Source organism: Haemaphysalis longicornis, unplaced genomic scaffold (assembly GCF_048455015.1).
Source record: "Haemaphysalis longicornis isolate Haplotype H1 unplaced genomic scaffold, Haemaphysalis longicornis Haplotype H1 scaffold_5, whole genome shotgun sequence".
NCBI classification, from domain to species: domain Eukaryota; kingdom Metazoa; phylum Arthropoda; class Arachnida; order Ixodida; family Ixodidae; genus Haemaphysalis; species Haemaphysalis longicornis.
The window spans coordinates 213161149-213179932 of NW_027526385.1; positions in this window are offsets into that span (position 1 = coordinate 213161149).

The following is an 18784-nucleotide window of genomic DNA, read 5'->3' on the forward strand; positions in this document are numbered from 1 at the left end:
TTTCCTGGAAAATGCAATTCAGAGTAATTTAAATGCTACATTTTGTCCCTTTTTGAAAGTCGCCTCACTCCGTCTTGACGACCGCACCTGTCGATCCTCCCTCTTTCTTCGTCGCTTCCTTCTAAAGGAGGATGGGGGGTGGTCACACATACAACCGAGAGGGAAGCATAGTGTAGCATATACAGAGTGAAGAATATGATAAATGCAACGCTGAGCTTTTAAGCCGCCGTCAATGGCTGGCGCGGTGGCATTGAGGTGCCAGGTATAGTATAAGGTATCACATCAGCCGGGTGAAACGTGGCGGCAAAGCCAACGTGGGGTTTTCAGGATTGTTACTATAGTTTAATTGTTTGCAGTATCATGCCACGAAGAGCTTCGTAATACTTGGGGAGAGGGTTTAGGCGCCAAGACAGGTTAGTTGGTTTTGAACAACCTCGCTAGAACAGAGTCAAGGCGGGTTTTTTCTGCGTGAATTCTATTTGGTTCGCCTCACTGCTTGAAGGGAGGCGGCGCACCGGTAGATCGTGTACGACAGCGTTTTTCGCGGACATGGAGACCTTCGTCGAAACAGCTTCAGGCAAACACGTCCGTGGGTGTAGACAGTACAACATTAGTGCAGATGTGCTTGAGGGAGGGTGTACGTAATAAAAGGGGCAAAAGCAAAACCTTGCAGTGAACAGAAGCATCAGCACAGCGTCAATTACGTAAGTGTTTTCCGGATGGGCGTCCGAGCTTGCGACAGTGACTGAAGTAAGAAAAGAAACCATGGTTATGAAGACAACATGTAAAGAATCAGAATATTTAACTGGTGGTTATGGTGGCAAAATGGGGAAAATGCCACCACCGTTGTACAGTAGTGGGAACAGAAGTGGAAGAAAGCTGACAATATGGATAGATTTGAGGCAAATTTGGTAAGCTTGTGTGTCTGTGAAGAGAGCACTTGATTTTACGCGTTGCATGTAATTGTTTTTTAGCTTTGACCAGGCTAAATTATTTCAAAATAGTAATTCATTGTCAATTGAAGGTTCCCACTAATTACTTTTGGAAGTTGGGCTTAAGGGTTTATGTAAATACTTCTGCATATATATAAACAGCACCTAGACGTTGAAAATGTCTATATCTCGGAAAAAGCACGTAATCTTTCGCCACCATTTATTCAAGGAGACAAATTGCCTAATTTATTTCAATTCCATTGGTGCAAGTATGGTGCCATAACAATAAGAGACCGCAAAAATGCAAAATATTTCCGGATTCTATAAAATATCTACGCTGAAAACTCGCAACCCTGCTGTTTATATCTCCATAGGTACGTGATAATCATAGGAAAGGAAGCACGCCCGAACGGAATGTACACGCGTCATGCGCTGCTCAGGCGACGGCACAGGGAAGGACGAGTTTCTGGGTATATGCTTTCGCGTTTTTTATAAATCAGTATTGCTGAGCAGCGGTAAACAGCGTGGAGTATTTGATATTCTTGTGGCAGGGGCACCAGCCTATAACCAGCGTACACTATAATTTTGGACCCTCGATGTGGCAGAAAATACTTACAGTTTGGCGCGGAGAATAGTTTACAGCATCGACGAAACGGCGGGTGAGTGGTGCAGCTTCCCGCTCACAAGTATACTGATGTTCATATAAGTCCACTAAAAGCCTGGCGATTTTAGAACAATCGTCATAACACAAACATTCTGTCAGCGCTGTCATTACAGGAAAGCCAGTGCGTTAAGGTTATTTGCACAATAATGTATTGATAGATGTGCGCCGATCGAAGGACAGTCCATGCGTTGGCCGCGTTGAATAGGCACTATGCAATTTTGTCATTTGCGATAATTCTCAGCCATTTAAAAGTGCAAAGTGCTCTTTCTCATGAGCGTGCTTTTCATGAATATGAAATGGTATGTAGCACTGCGTTACGGGTGTATACAATGGAGGGTGGTGTAAAACAAATGCATCGCCAATCAGGACTATGTGACAGGTGACTCCATGTTGGTGCCGCTTTTTCAGTCTGCCATTGGTGTTATTTACTTTATTATGGCCTTGGCATTGCCTATCTTCCGTTAGCATCAGTTAGCCTGCATTGATTTTTAATAATAATAATAATAAGTTTTTATTTCATGAAATGGAACGCACATTACAAAATCCGGTCAACCCAAGCCATGAAGGCTTGTCGGGCTGTACCCGGCAGTCCGCGACAAGTAATAAAGGTAAAAAATATGGTAAGCAAGTTTTACGTAAACAGGTTAAAAAACAAGGCAGGCTACAGAACAAAAGTAGACCAAAGCAAGCCATATAAAAAACACAAAAAACACAAAGTGGTGTAATAGCAAGGATGTACATCAATGGAAACCTACGCATGAAGAAAAAAGAGCTGGTCTAAAACTACAACAAGGAAGAATGATTGGTTCTGAGATACAGTTTGAGTGCACGTTTTGATGAAAGAGAGTATAGCTCAGTAGGTAAAGAAATAAATATGTTAGGAACATAACACTGTCTTGTATAACGACCAAAGCGGGTATAACACTTCGGGGTAATAAATTTGTCATGATGTCTCAGTTGCCTTATAGGGACGAACAGAAAAAGGAAATCATTCTCCCAAAAATGTTTTGTAACCACAGTCTGAAAAAATAGTGCATCAAATGAAGGCAACTGTAAAAAGGAAAATAAATCAGTATTAGGGGGAACGACCCCATTATAAGCAACGTTTCGAAGGATAGATTTTAACATAGAATTCAATTTTGCGCGCCATGTGAATGTACAGTGATAAAATATAGTAATTCCGTATCTAAGATAGCTATACACAAGTTCATGAACAATACCTTTTCGGACAGAAAATGGAAGCAGGTGTCTAGTGTTGTACAGGAGGCAAGATAGGGAACGAAGCTTTTTGCTAATACCTGTGAAATGCGTGTTCCATGTCATATCAGAATTAAACATGATGCCTAAGTATTTTACATTACTTGAGAACTGGAGTGGCGTGCATTTGCAGTTAATACATTTTGAGTCATGAACAAAAAATGGAACATGATGATCAATATAACCGCGTGTAATAAGAAAAAATGAACGCCAACAGTTTGTGTTCGTTAATGATCAAAATGTGCCTTATTTTGGGGTAATTGGCAATGCCCTATATTTTTTGTAAGAAGCAAGTAATTTTTGTCCCATTCATGTATGCCCGTGCTACGCACATTGGACATTGTTATAGTAATACTCTTTGCGGAAGTGAGCAGCAATGTGCTGTTACACAAACGGAGTGCCTTTGCTCACGCCTGAAAATCATGGCAGGTTAAGACCTGTGCAAATATTCTTCTGAATCAATATAAAACAGTAGAGACTACACTCAGAGTTTCTGCTCTTTAAAATACAAGAGCCGTTACACAAGAAAAAAACGCCACGAAAAAAATTACACCATCTTCCCGTAGGGGAACCCTGAGTAGTATGCAAAGCAGCCATGGATCCATTCAAGTGCCCATTAGTTTTGAGTTCGTCGTTTCCGTTAGGTTGAGGTACGTAGCTACCGTTATATTTACAGTTTGGTTTCCGTGGTAACTACAACACTTTTCACTTAACGCAAATACCAAATTGGAAATCGCGTCGAGCCCATGAGTGTTTCGCATACTACTCAGGGTTCTCCTACGGGAAGATGGTGTAATTTTATTAAGTGCGACGGGGCTATGTCTCTCCCTTGTCGTTTTTTCCCCGTCCACACCCCCACTGCGCATGCTCGGCTTGCTGAACGCCCGGTGGTGTCTTACCCTTTAATGGCTCCTGGAGCGACAGTAATAACGCTGTCTTCGTGGACCGCCCCGAGGTGACCCGAGCATGCGCATTGGGGTGTGGACGGCGCCAGAACAAGAGAGGGACATAGCCCCGACCATGAGATGCCAGAATGACAGTGTTGCCGGTGCCTTCCTGGGCCAGCACGAGACGAGCGCGCTTCCCCTTAAAGCCAAGCCCATGAGATACTGGAGCGACAGTGTTGCCGGTGTCTTCCTAGGCTGGAAGGAGACAAGCACGCTTTCCCTTAAAGGGCTCCTGGAGCAGCAGTGTTGCCTGTGTCTTCCCGTGGCGGTGGATGGACGGACGACGGACGACGGAGCCGAGAGAAAGAGAGGCTTTGCATCCGAGACAAATTTGACAACTAATATTTACTGCAAAAATTAAGAAAAAAATGTCCCTCAAAAAATTCGTTCATCAGCCCTTATCGAAAGGTTTTGTGCTCTTGTAGAGTCTTATGTATTGCTACGTTCACAGCGGCATAAAATCAGAAAGATGAAGCACTCCATTACTCCCGTGGGTGATAGTTTCCGGTAGTTTCAATTCATGAATGACAGGTTCATATCTACGATACTTGTATTATTTACGCGATACGTCACGCACGCGCTTGATGTATTAGCACTGTAGAACACTCCCAGAATATCAGCCCTTATTTTTAAGATTTGCCTCCACTTATGTTTATGAATGCATCGTTTGAAAATAAAATATTTTTGAGGAATACTGAGTTGTCCTTTAAATCATTAACTAGTTGTACTTTCGGACACATTTGTAAGAAATATTTATGTTTCTTTAACGAGTTATCCTACCGCGTGGCTCTGTTTGCGTGTACAATAAAGTGGTTATGGTAATGTAATGCACTATTAGTGGCTCTATCTGAAACAGCTCGTTTGCATTGAAGTAATTGCCGCTGCTGGAGTGAATGCCTGTGCAGAAACCTAACATACCTCGTAGTTTTGAAAGCAGGCCACACCTTCCGCGGTCCCTACAATTAAGTATAGGCGACACTGTTCTCAGGAAACACAAAGCGCTTAACGCAAAAAACCGAGTTCACAGTTTTGTGGCGTTATTCAGACCTCGATGTAAATGGGCTAACCTCACTAGCAGTGCCACGTTTTTGACGATTTGTATAGCGTATGCCAGTCGTGTATTATTACGTTCTGCTTGTCAATCTTTCGCCGCTATTGCACTTTTTAATGAAACGCAAGGGATGACTGGAACGTCACATGAGAAAACAACCGGTTTGAAAGCTCCGAGCCAATTTACATTCTACCAAACACTCACACCACAACGTTATTTCTATTTTTACGTACTGCGCAATCATGCAGACAAAACGGCCTTTACCCTCGTGTTCGCCCACATTTATCTCATAAGCATGTACGGACTTGTTCGCACGGGGAATAAGAAAATTGGAAATAAAGCTAAAATTGCAGCCTCGGGTGCAAAGACTTTTCCGCTACAACTCAGCTCTAGTGTAAGCAATGTGCATAATACCGGCCTGAATTCGGATAAAACATGTACAGTGGCCACTACAGCCATGTTTCTGCGATCGTCCCGAGTAGAAGGAATGAGTTAACGGCAGCATCGAGCAGCGGGGACGCCGGCGGTGCGACGAAAGACGTTTGGGGGCCTTTGAGAGGCGTGATATTAGATATTGTACTGCATGAAAAAGCTGATATATGCTAGCAAAAAGTAGGAAAAATCTGGCGGTCACCTTTGGGATTGGCTCAAACAGCCAGGTTAACTATTTTTGTCGCGAAGAAACACACGCAGCCCATAAACACAACCACAGGCGTATACGTATGAGCAAATTTGCAAGAAAGAAATGTACGCACTGCATTAATTTTGTCGACAGCGTTTTGGTGAGATTTAAAATGCCGCCTTTGCTGGGGTTCATGGTACAATATAATTTGGTTCGAGATTGGCAATCCAGCGCGGCAAGGGGTTAGGCTCACGCCCACCATGCGTTAAGCGGTGCATTGGGAAAGGCGAAACAGAAGGGTGGCCTCTGTGTGGTTGCGACCCTTGTGACTTGTACGACGATTCTAGATGCGACTACATCTCATTCACTCGCCTTGTCCCTCCATACGGCGTTGTTGTCCGTCTACACCCCTCCCTCTACACAATCAAAAAAATATTAGTTAGCGGCGCCCGGTTTCGATGCCACGACCCTGTGGGTGGAACGCCAGGTACATGGTGCTCTTCCCACTGCGCCACAAACCGAGGCAGACCCAATCACTACGAACGCGCCTATACCCTTCACTCATTCAAACTACGTCAAGAAGCTACTTATACAACACATGATGGGTCAACGATTAACACTTGTAATAAAAGAAAAGAAACTCCCACTTACAGCAACAATGATGGAGTAAAGGTCGTTACGACAGCGAAGCCCCAAGCATACCACTTAGAGCGATTGACCAAGATCGGCCCATAAAACACAATATTAATCATAAGACATAATATTCATACGCTTTCCCGGCACGTTTCGCCTGATTTCAGAATCAATCTAACAGTAACACCAAGTGAACCCCACGATGCGTCGCACGTACACAAGGTTCCCCTCGTGGGAGGTGCGCGCAATTTTTCACAAACATTGAGCTAACAATCCTAGTTGCTACCTACAACTACAGGGCAAGTCTTCTCTTGTGCCATGCACCTTTTTAATAGCGCACTTTACATGAAGCCATGCCAGCTTTTAGCGGCAACCGAAACCGTTGCGTGTTGAAGGGCATTCAAGGCTATGGGCCCCTGAAGCACCTCTTGAAGGTCAGCCAAACTTCTCGCAATCATCGGTGTATAGGAACGGGCTAAGCGCACTATACGGATTTTAGTGCATTGTTTATATCTGGTAGCACCTTGTCATTTTTTAGTTATGTCTTACTGTCTCGTCATCCAGAAACAGGTTGCAATAAGGGCAAGGCTTGGGTATTTAAATGTGAAAGCTATAATCTCGTCACAAATTTTATATTGCGGCGGTTTCACATCAGCTCTCCAACCTCCTTCGCCGGGCTCGACAACCGAAAAAGACAGTATCAATTCTTTCGCTTGTACACTCTGCGTGAAAATGACGGGGTGTGCTGAGAAAACAAGCATTTTACGAAACTTTTTAGGCCACTCATTTGCAATCATGTAACGGAAAGAAACAGTCGCATATTCTGGTAAAAGGACGGCAAAACGTTACACAAAAAAACTTGAAAAGAGGTTTAAACCACTGATCCGGGAAAAACAAGTCGGAAGTATGACAATCTATCCTTATCACCATGATCACTATCATCATCAACAACATCAACAGCCTACTCAAGCCCACTGGATGGCGAAGGTCTCTCCCATTTACTTACAACCGCTCCTCTACTGCCCCGGTCTTGTTCACTGTTGGCATTCGAATTTCCCTATTTTATCCGTCCATTGCGTTAATGGGCTTCCCCTTTTTTAGACCAGTCTCCTGGTATCATGCACAGCGTTACCCTATTTGTCCACTGTTTATCGGTTCCTCTCTCTACATGACCTGCCAAGTTCGTTTCTATTTTTTACTTGAACTATTGTATCATGTACTCAAGTTTCTTCTGTGACCAATGAAGTTTTTTTTTCTTTTGCTTAGGTGTTACTCTAACATTATTCCTTCCTTAGCGCGTTCAGCCGATCTATGTTTGCGTTTCATTGCCTTAGTATGGCTCCCAGTTTCAGCTCCGTATGTCATCACCGGTACCTTACACTGGTTCTTTAATTTTCTTGTCTCTGGTAGAGGTACCTTATTTGTCGATATCTAGGAGTGACTGCCATGCTCAAATCATTCGGAGACCAGGTAATAGGAGCTACCTGCATAAGACTTGTAGACGGTGTATATAATTAATATACGGGCAGGGTAACAAATCACAGGCAAAGCTTTATATTGATGGTCCTAGAGAGAATATTTCGTAGAGATACAATTATGGCAACTTGTTCACAGCATGTGTGGAGGCAGTATTCAGTAAGCTTGTCTGGGAAAACAGACGAAGTAGTTTCGAAGTAATACTTGTGTAATTTGAGGTTTCAGGTGACATAACCTTGCTGAGTGCCACTTGAGAAAAACTGCTAAAATTGCTTGATTAACTACAACTGAAAGCACAAACAAAGTAGATCCAGGCTCACCGGTGGGCGGCATTTTGCCGCCCACCGGTGAGCCTGGATCTACTTCGCCAATAGTCATCGCATCTCAACCCCGTGATCCCTGTGACTTTACTGGCACTGATAATGTGTACGCGGATTAATGACTCGGAATATATTATCACGAAGCCAAGGACGACGCAGTTGCCTTGCAGGAGAAACAAGTTTATTGGAGTGAACTTGTGCTCCCCTAACAACTAAAAAAATACAGAGGCGGCGAAGCAGCGGTCAACAAAGTGACTTGCGTCAGCAAGCGTCGCAGAATCGAATAGCCCGGCGTCTGCTCTACAAGCTTTTTATCTTTCGGCGCGCGTGGTTCTCGAAATGTCGATTCGCATCGAGAACATTGTAGATCCAAGAACACTATTCCGGGCTGTTCACGTTAGAGCAGAATGTTCTCCCTATCAGAACAGATAACACATGCGACACAGAAAGAAAGAATGGAACACGCGCTTCCCTTGGCACAGAGATAACACAGACCGGCGCAGCCGGGCGGTAAAAGCAAAACACAAATTAACAAACCCAATGCATGGTTCGCTGCAATATGAACGCGTCATTGTTCACAACCGGTGGGACGGTACAATCATGTTGGCGAATGTTGCCTTCTATCCTAATAAGACGGCCGGGACTTAGTTCCTAAACAACGAAGCGAGACTCACAACTTGGACGTCTTCAAAACGGGATTCCTGAATTCGTTCAGTGACTGCGCTGTCGCTCAGCTAGCCACAAAGAAAAATCTTTCTTAGCGCACTCAGTCCTCTAGTGAGTCTCATGTCGCCTACATCCGGGACGTGTTGGTTCTTTGCGCCAAAGTGGATCCCAAGATGACGGAGTCCGACAAGATGGGGCATGTCCTAAGGGCATAGCAGATGATGCCTCTAATCTGCTCATGTGTAAAGAGTGTGCTACAATTGACTGTGTGCAGAAGGAATGTGGCCGATTTGATCAGGCAAACTGCCACAGCAGTTCAGCCGGCTGCCTCACACCGCAGCAACGTCATCGTTGCGGATCTGATATCGCCTCCCAGTTTATCGACGGCACCAGGCCCGAAGCCACATTCGGACACTTTGACCAAGATCGTCCACCGTGAAATCGAGCCATGGCCCCAGCTCCTGTAGACCGACACGGGCACGACCATATCCTGTTGACTATATGACTTATACAGGCCGTTGTCCCTGAGGAATTCGCCAAACTTTGCATCCACCCTGTGTGCGCTTTGGCTTGTTCAGACGTCCGCCAGAACCTCTCGCCTTCATTTGCCAGGAATAGCTTCTCACGGCGTTATGGCACAGCACCTCGTTACCGCCACGGAAACCCTGCAGAATGGAGAACCACTGACGAACGGCCTATCTGCTTAAGCCGCACTCGCGTTGGTCACGTCGCCCATAATTGCAGACAACAATGAACTTCCCATGCATAATTCCGGTTTTCGCCTACGAACTCATGTCTGGCTGCCATGGGGTATTGTTTTCATACAGTCACAATATATGCATAGGCTGGAAAGTGTGACTGAATGTATCCGATATTGCACCAAAAAGAAACACATGACCTCCTGCCTCAGCTAACCTAATTTGACCGCTAAAAATGAGCAATTTTCCTATAGTTCCTAAACCTTAGCATTTTATGCTATAACTCCCCGTTGTCGAGCATAAAGCACAGGATACATAAGCTTCGAATGAGAAACCTCGGTCGCCTAAAGACGCGGCGCAAGACACCCAAGGCAAACACAGTTGGCACAAAAGCATCCAAGGTAAGCTCCACCCACTAAAGCCAAACCATTAACTTGCGGAATGAAGGTTCCACCGCACCACATTTGCATTACTACTCATGAACTCGTATGTATTTTGACTGGTGATAATACTAAAGGAGAGCCTAATCGTCCCAAAGCGAAACGTGTGCTTACAACTTACACAAAGCGGCACGGGAGTAATGTAGAAAATTATATACACATTAGAGCAACTCAACGTTTGGCTTCTGAACTATATAGAACTTCAGTGCGGTAATATGTGAAGGGGATGTATAGATGGGTATCTTTTCGGTGTGCCCTCTTATTGGTTTAATGCATTGAGTGTGAAACACAGTGTGTTATGTAGATATATTTTATCAAAAATGTAGCAACGTGCACTTGTGGTGCAAGGGTGTGGAATTAGCAAGGCAGGTGTTCGACGTTTATACTATCCACACGGAGAGCGGATTCAACGAGAAAGAGAGGAAGTGGACCCCAGCAGTGTAAACGCATTCTCCACGCCACTCCAAAGCAAAGGCCAATGAAGTGTGTGCTTGTTGAACCACAGCGAAAACAACGAGACAAAGGACGCCAGCAAAAGGACACACGGAGAGCTTCGTATGTGCTCTTGCTATCGTCCTTTGTCTCGTCATTTGCGCTCTTCTTCAACATCCATCTCGAACTCGCCCAAGTTTTCGTGTTGCAAAGTATGTGCAGTGATTTATTCAATAGCAGTGGTGTCTCTTCCTTTCCTCCTCTTCCTACTAGGCAGCCGTGTAGGGCAAAATCTCTTCTGGCTCCTCTGCGCTTCGGTAGACCTGCACTTTTGTAGCTCGTCCGTTGGTCATTTCCAAATATGCGTTGTGAAACGATGGCTAAACCGATTTATAGCCATGGCGTTCGGCTAGGCGCACTCCGTGGCACAACGATACAAGACGATGATGATGCAGGCGGATGCTCCTAATGTGGCATAAACCCATGCGATAGCCTGGATGATGCTGGGTGGTCGCCACGAGGGACGCGATCGAGCGCTCTTGCGATTTGTGTTGCTAAAGCTGCTGCGGAAATTTTGTGTGCCACATTTCCAAACAGAGACGCTCGGTGGCCCCTTCGGAGCACGCGTTCACATGTGCTCGGGGTGTCTGTCTACGCCTGAAGGATTTGTGCCTGCCCTAATAGCTGTGCAGTTTAAATGGCCCAGCTTGCACTAGTGGACTCACCCTGGGGGAACAGCACAGTGCACCTCATGCGAAATTCTAAGTGAGGTGGGCCGTTTCTGAGCCGAAATATTAAAATATGCGTTGCGATTTCAATGGATTTCTGAACTTCCCTTTAGAGCTCTAAGACTGGCAGGCGTAGATTACTAGGTTCAACAGCTTTCGCATGTCTTCCAAAGTGGACCTTGTTAGAGCGCGCTAGAAGCAGCGCAACTGGCTTTGCAAACTCGCCTTCTCCAGCGCAAGCGGTCTAGTGCTTCCCACTAGAGGCATAAACAAAGGTAAACTGATGATAATCAGAGCATTTCACATTGGCTGGGCAGGGTATTGTGAAGGAAAATTATTTACAACCAAACGGAACCTGCTTGGCGAAAGGACGTCTTTAGCGCTAGCGTTTCTGTGGTTCTTATTTGAAGCGTGAACGCGCCTGAATTAGGGCGGAGCAAACCACTGGAGATATCGTGCCCCAAATTAGATCCTCACTCACCGGAAGACAAAAGCGCAACCTGGCTGAGTTGTTTAGTAAGGCTCAATGACGGAAGCCCTAAACAGCCCGCTGTTAAATGAATCAGTCGAGAAATCTGTCGTGTTTAAATAACCGAAGCAACACAACAGCACGCAAGGACGAAATAATCAAACTAAACAGTATTCTTGGCCCAATGTCATTCACCTAGAGACGGGGGAAGAGCGCTAGAGGCAAAAATACGGGGACGCGTCCAGCCCTGGGGTACAAGGAGCTCCCAGCGGCAGTGGCCTATTTTCTGAGGTCATTCCGTGTTTCACAAACCAGAAAAGAGGCCTTGTTGAGTGTGACAGTGGTGTATTCTGGGACGCTTTTTAGGACCGAGCTACGTATCCTCAGTATTGCGCAAAAGAACCCCTCATGCTGTTCAATTATGAGTTGAAGCGCAAGGTGAAATCTCAGAAAAAGGCAACCCCGCTTCAAGAGACCAGCGTTTGATATACACCTAGAGCTCTATAAGACTTCCACAACCTCAAGCTACAAGACATCACAAGTGCACGTCAGGCTGTCACGCCACTTCTGTTTTCCTACGAATAGAGGTGCGTTGAAAGGTTGAAAGTTACAACCAAATGAAGCTCGACTTTTTTTCTTTACCTAAACTCTTTGTCGGTCATGTAGCAGTTTGATCATATGTTCAAATTGTTCTTGGCGTCTGTATTTGTTTTACACTTCGGGCATGTATGGCAAGATACACACACTCTCGTTCACCAAGTTCATCATTATATATTGCTCTCAGCCATCGCTTACGACGTTTAATTCAACGAACAGAAACAAAGTATACATTATTAAAATGCAATTTCAAGAGAAACCGCGGAGGGCGCTACGCTGCGCCCTCTGCTACGCTGCCTTATCTATATATATATATATATATATATATATATATATATTAGGCAGCGATGGCAGCGATGGCGTAGAGGTAGAACACCCGCCTCGCGTGCAGAAGGCCCGTGGTTCGAATCCCGGTGCCGGACAACTCCCACCGGATTAAAAAAAAATCCGCGTTGATGGAATTGCACAAAGGGGCTTGGGGTGCGGCCTGACCCCGGCGACCATTGCCGGTAATGCACTCCCTCACCAGAGCAGGATTGGCCACCCTGGCCAATTAATCATCGGCCCTCAATCCCCAGCGGCTGCGAAGCAACTGACCACGGCGGCGGTCAGACCTGTGACGCAGCAGAGGGTGCTAAGAATCCCTGCATCCGGACAGGCCGCCAATGGAATTTGAACCTGGCAACGTTTAACGCGTATACCTTATCTAGCGAAGCAAGTCTCGAGGTGTTGTTCGAGGAATTAGAGGGCATTAAATGGGATGCAATAGGGCCTAGCGAGGTTAGGAGGGCAGGCGAAGCCTTTACGGTGCTGAAAAATGGAGACGTCCTATATTACCGTGGTCTAGAGGACAGAAGAGAACTGAGAGTGGGATTTCTAGTCAATAAAAGCATAGCTGGCAAAATAGACGATTACTATAGCATTAACGAAAGGGCAGCAGGTCTTGTAATTAGGCTCAATGAGAGGTACAAGCTCAAGGTGGTGCAGGGCTAAGCGCCCATATCCAGCCACGAAGACCAGGTAGTGGAACGCCTCTATGAAGATGTGGAATTGGCAATGGCTTAAGTTAAAACACAGTATACCATAGTTATGGGGGACTTCAATGCTAAAGTAGGCAAGAATCAGGCTGGAGACAAGGCAGTTGGGAACTATGATCTGGGCTGGAGAAATAGCAGGGGGGACCTACTAGTTGAGCTAGCAGAACGGAATAACCTACGCATAATGAATACCTTCTTCTGTAAACCGGAGAATAGGAAATGGACCTGCAGGAGCCCGAACGGGGAGCACAAAAATGAAATAGACCTCATATTATGCGATAACCCTGGCGTCGTGCAGGATGTGGAAGTGCTCGGAAGGGTAAGGTGTAGTGACCACCGTATGGCAAGATCTCCAATTAGGCTAGATCTGAGGAGGGACCGCAACAAGCTAGTACGAAAGAAGCCGATAAATGAGCTAACAGTAAGACGTAAAGTAGAAGAATTCAGGATTGCGTTGCAGAACCGATATTTTGCTCTTACCGAGGAAGCCCAGCTTACGACACAAGAAGCCAGCGACAACCTTACACGCATTATCACGGAGTGTGCCGTAGAAGTCGGGGGCACGATGGCTTGACAGGATACTGGTAAATTTTCACAGGAGACGAAAGATCTAATCAGGAAACGGCAAACCATAAGAATCTCCACCGCAGCTGACAGAATAGAACTAGCGGAGCTTTCGAAGTTAAACAATAAGCGTAAGACAGCTGACATACGGAAGTATAATGTGGAGAGGATCGAATGCGCTGTAAAGAACGGAGGTAGCCTGAAAGCACTGAAGAGACGTCTTGGCGTGGGGAAAAATCAGATGTATGCACTTAAGGATAAGCAAGGGAATGTCATCTGAAATAGGAATAAAATAGTCACAGTGGCCGAGGAGTTCTATAGGGATCTCTACAGTAGCCGGGACATACAGGATAATGCCGAACGATACAGTAGCTCAGAGGAGATAGACATCCCACCAGTAACAACCGAAGAAGTAAGGAAGGCCTTGAAAGAAATGAAAGGGGGAAAAGCACCTGGTGAGGATCAGATAACAGCAGACATCTTGAAGGATGGCGGCGAAATTGTACTTGAAAAACTGGCAAACCTGTATACGCAATGCCTAATGACCGCAATGGTACTGGAATCTTGGAAGAACGCGAACATCATCCTAATCCATAAGAAAGGCGAGATGAAGGACTTAAAAAATTACAGGCCGATCAGCTTACTGTCAGTCGTCTACAAGGTATTTACCAAGGTAATCGCTAACCGAATCTCTGCAACCTTAGATTGCAGTCAACCTAAAGAACAAGCAGGGTTCCGTAAAGGTTATTCAACAATGGACCATATTCACACGATCAATCAGGTGATAGAGAAGTGCGCAGAGTATACTGAACCCCTATATATAGCCTTCATAGAATATGAGAAAGCATTTGACTCGGTGGAAACCCTAGCAGTCATTCAGGCATTACGGAACCAGGGGGTAGATGAGCATTATGTAAGAATACTAGAGGATATCTACAGTGGGTCTACAGGTACCATCATCTTCCATAGGGAGAGCAGTAAAATACCTATAAGAGAGGGTGTCAGACAAGGAGACACAATCTCTCCAATGTTATTCACAGCATGCTTACAAGAAGTATTCAGAACGTTGGGTTGGGAACAGGTGGGAGTAAGGGTTAATGGAGAATACCTCAGTAAACTCAGATTTGCTGATGACGTTGCCTTGCTAAGTAACTCGGGGGACGAATTGCAAAGCATGCTTTCCGCACTGGGCGAACAGAGTAGAACCGTGGGCCTGAAAATTAATATGCAGAAAACTAAATTAATGATCAATAACCTCGAGACAGCACAGCAGTTTGAGATAGGTGGCGAGTCAGTGGAAGTGGTAAGCGAATATATCTACTTAGGCCAAGTTGTGACCCCAGATCCCAACAATGAGGCAGAGATAATTAGAAGGATCAGAAGGGGGTGGGGTGCTAATGGCAGACATTCTCAGATAATGAATAGCAGCCTACCATTGTCGCTGAAAAAAAAGTGCATGACAGCTGCATCTTACCAGTACTCACCTACGGGGCAGAAATTTGGAGGCTCACTAAGAGGGTTCAACTTAAATTGAGAACGACTCAGTGGGCAATGGAGCGGAAAATGATGGGTGAAACATTAAGGGACAAGAAGAGAGCGGAGTGGGTCAGGTAGCAAACTGGTGTTAAAGACATATTATTAGAAATTAAGAAGAAGAAATGGACGCGGACAGGGCATGTAATGCGAAGGCAAAATAACCGTTGGTCATTAGGGTAACAGAGTGGATCCCTAGCGAAGGCAACATTGCAGGGGGCGGCAGAAAGTTAGATGGGCAGATGAGATCAAGAAGTTTGCGGGGATAAATTAGTCACAGTTGGCACAGGACCGAGGTAATTGGAGAATAATGGGAGAGGCCTTTGCCCTGCAGTGGGCGTAGATAGGCTGGTGATGATGATGATATATATATATATATATAGCGAATCAGACTAGCAAATGAGGGGCTCATTGAGAATAAGACAGAAAATAAGAATTGGCAGTCAAGAATACATCGGAAAGCAAAGGGGAGGATGTAGTAAATCAAGATAAAGAATTTGGTAAATAAGAAAGTGGAGAAAAAATGCCCGCCAGATGGGCATCCGAACCCACGACCTCCAGAATACCGGTCTGGTGCGATAACCACTACGCTACTGGCGGGGCTACTTTAGCCTCCACTTTCTGGGGTATTTATGTTTCGGTGTTTTTGTTTCCTGCGCTTGGGGGTGGTAGACAGCGCTACTCGGACTACTCGGGGTGAAGGGGACCTTCTTTTCAACCCCCCGGCCGTGACTCGAGTGTCTACGACATGTCGAGAATGGTTAACCAGCGTTGAACCCTCTTAAGCTCCCTATGGCGCCAAGACTGGCAGAACAGAGGACCTCGCTGTGCATTTAACGAATCAGAATAGGAAATGAGGGGCTCGTTGAGAATAAGACAGAAAATAGGGATTGGCAGTCAAGAAGACATCGGAAAGCAAAGGGGAGGATGTTGTAAATCAAGATAAAGAATTTGGAAAATAAGAAAGTGAAGAAAAAATGCCCGCCAGGTGGGATCCGAACCCACGACCTCCAGAATACCGGTCTGGTGCGATAACCGCTACGCTACCGGCGGGGCTACTTTAGCCTCCACTTTCTGGGGTATTTATGTTCTGGTGTTTTTGTTTCCTGCCCTTGGGGGTGGTAACCAGCGCCACTCGGACTACTCGGGGTGAAGGGGACCTTCTTTTCAACCCCCGGGCCGTGACTCGAGCGTCTACGACATGTCGAGAGTGGTTGACCAGCGTTGAACCCTCTTAAGCTCCCTATGGCACCAAGACTGCCAGAAGAGAGGCCCTCGCTATGCATTTAGCGAATCAGAATAGGAAATGAGGGGCTCGTTGAGAATAAGACAGAAAATAAGGATTGGCAGTCAAGAAGACATCGGAAAGCAAAGGGGAGGATGTGGTAAATCAAGATAAAGAATTTGGAAAATAAGCAAGAGGAGAAAAAATGCCCTTCAGGTGGGATCCGAACCCACGACCTCCAGAATACCGGTCTGGTGCGATAACCACTACACTACCGGCGGGGCTACTTTAGCCTCCACTTTCTGGGGTATTTATGTTCCGGTGTTTTTGTTTCCTGCGCTTGGGGGTGGTAGCCAGCGCCACTCGGACTACTCGGGGTGGAGGGGACCTTCTTTTTAACCCCTGGGCCGTGACTCGAGCGTCTACGACATGTCGAGAGTGGTTGACCAGCGTTGAGCCCTCTTAAGCTCCCTATGGCGCCAAGACTGGCAGAACAGAGGCCCTCGCTATACATTTAACGAATCAGAATAGGAAATGACGGGCTCGTTGAGAATAAGACAGAAAATAGGGACTGGCAGTCATGAAGACATCGGAAAGCAAAGGGAAGGATGTAGTAAATCAAGATAAAGAATTTGAAAAATAAGAAAGTGGAGAAAAAATGCCTGCCAGGTGGGATCCGAACCCACGACCTCCAGAATACCGGTCTGGTGCGATAACCACTACGCTACCGGTGGGGCTACTTTAGCCTCCACTTTCTGGGGTATTTATGTTCCGGTGTTTTTGTTTCCTGCGCTTGGGGGTGGTAGCCAGCGCCACTCGGACTACTCGGGCTGAAGGGGACCTTCTTTTTAACCCCTGGGCCGTGACTCGAGCGTCTACGACATGTCGAGAGTGGTCGCCCAGCGTTGAAGTGGTTATATATATATATATATATATATATATATATATATATATATATATATATATATATATATATATATATATATATTTATATATAATGGGGATTTTAGCAGGGTACCAGCAAAACGCTTGGAAAGAGGCAGAGACCAGAGACAGGCAAGGCAGCGCAGACCGATGTCTCGGTGCGTTCTCTTAGAGCGAGTCACTCGCGATGCAGGCTGTTCCTCTTCTTCTCTCGCCCAGCACCTTGCGCCTGCCATCATCATGCGGCACATAGCTGTCCTTCATCCGCCACATACCCCGTCGGTTGCACACGGGAGATTGGCGCACACTAAACGCATGGTATGTCGTCGTGGCTTCTGGTGGTATTGGCGAAGGCGAAAGGGCGTCTGCGTCGCTGTGTCTTCTTCCTGAGTGGTAAACAACACGAACGTCGTACTCCTGTAGCCGAAAGGACCAGCGGGCCAGACGTCCGGACGGATCCTTCAATGATGCCAACCAGCATATACATGGTGGTCCGTGACTACTTCGAATGGGCGGCAATAGAGGTAGGGTCGAAATTTATCAATCGCCCAAACGATTGCAAGGCACTCTTTTTCTGTGACGGAGTAGTTGTACTCCGCTTTTGTCAGAGGGCGACCTGCGTACACCACGACATACTCGTCAAAACCAGCCTTGCGTTGAGCCAGGACAGCGCCGAGACCAGTACCATTGGCATCCGTGTGAAGTTCAGTGCGTGCGGTAGGATCAAAATGGCGCAATATCCGCGGTGACGTCAGAAGCCGTCGTAAGGTCTCGAACGCTCTCTCGGAAGCCGCTGACCAGTTTAAAACTTCTTTGGCGTCACCGATCAGCTGCGTCAAAGGTGCGATGATAGACGCGAAGTTCCGGACAAACCGCCGAAAGTAGGAGCAAAGCCCAATAAAGCTTCGAAGCTCCTTCATTGTGCTCGGTTTATGGAACTCGCGGACCACACGCAGCTTGGCTGCGTCTGGCAGGATGCCGTCTTTAGACATCACATGACCTAATATAGTAAGTCTGCGGGCAGCAAAACTGGATTTTTCAAGGTTCATTTGCAGGCCAGCCGAAGTAAGGCACGTAAGGACTTGATAAAGTTGCTGGAAGTGGGTCGCAAATTCCGGTGAAAACACGACAATGTCGTCCGAGTAGCATAAACAGATACGCCACTTCAGCTCATGCAGAACATTGTCTATCATTCGCTCGAATGTCGCTGGCGCATGACACAGTCCAAAGGGCATGACTTTAAATACATAGAGCCCACCCGGTGTCACAAACGCCGTTTTCTGTCTGTCAGCCTCAGCCATAGGTACTTGCCAGTAACCCGAGCGCAAATCTAATGAAGAAAAGAACTCGGCACCTTGCAAGCAGTCTAGCGCCATCTATTCGAGGTAGTGGATAGACGTCCTTTCATGTAATCTTATTGAGGCAGCGATAGTTGATTGACGCAAAACCTAATAGACCCATCTATCTTGGTGACTAGCTCGACTGGAGAAGCCCAGGGACTCGTGGAGGGGCGTAAAACGTCCCGGTTCAGCATATCAGCTACATGCTCCATTATAACGCAGCTTTCCT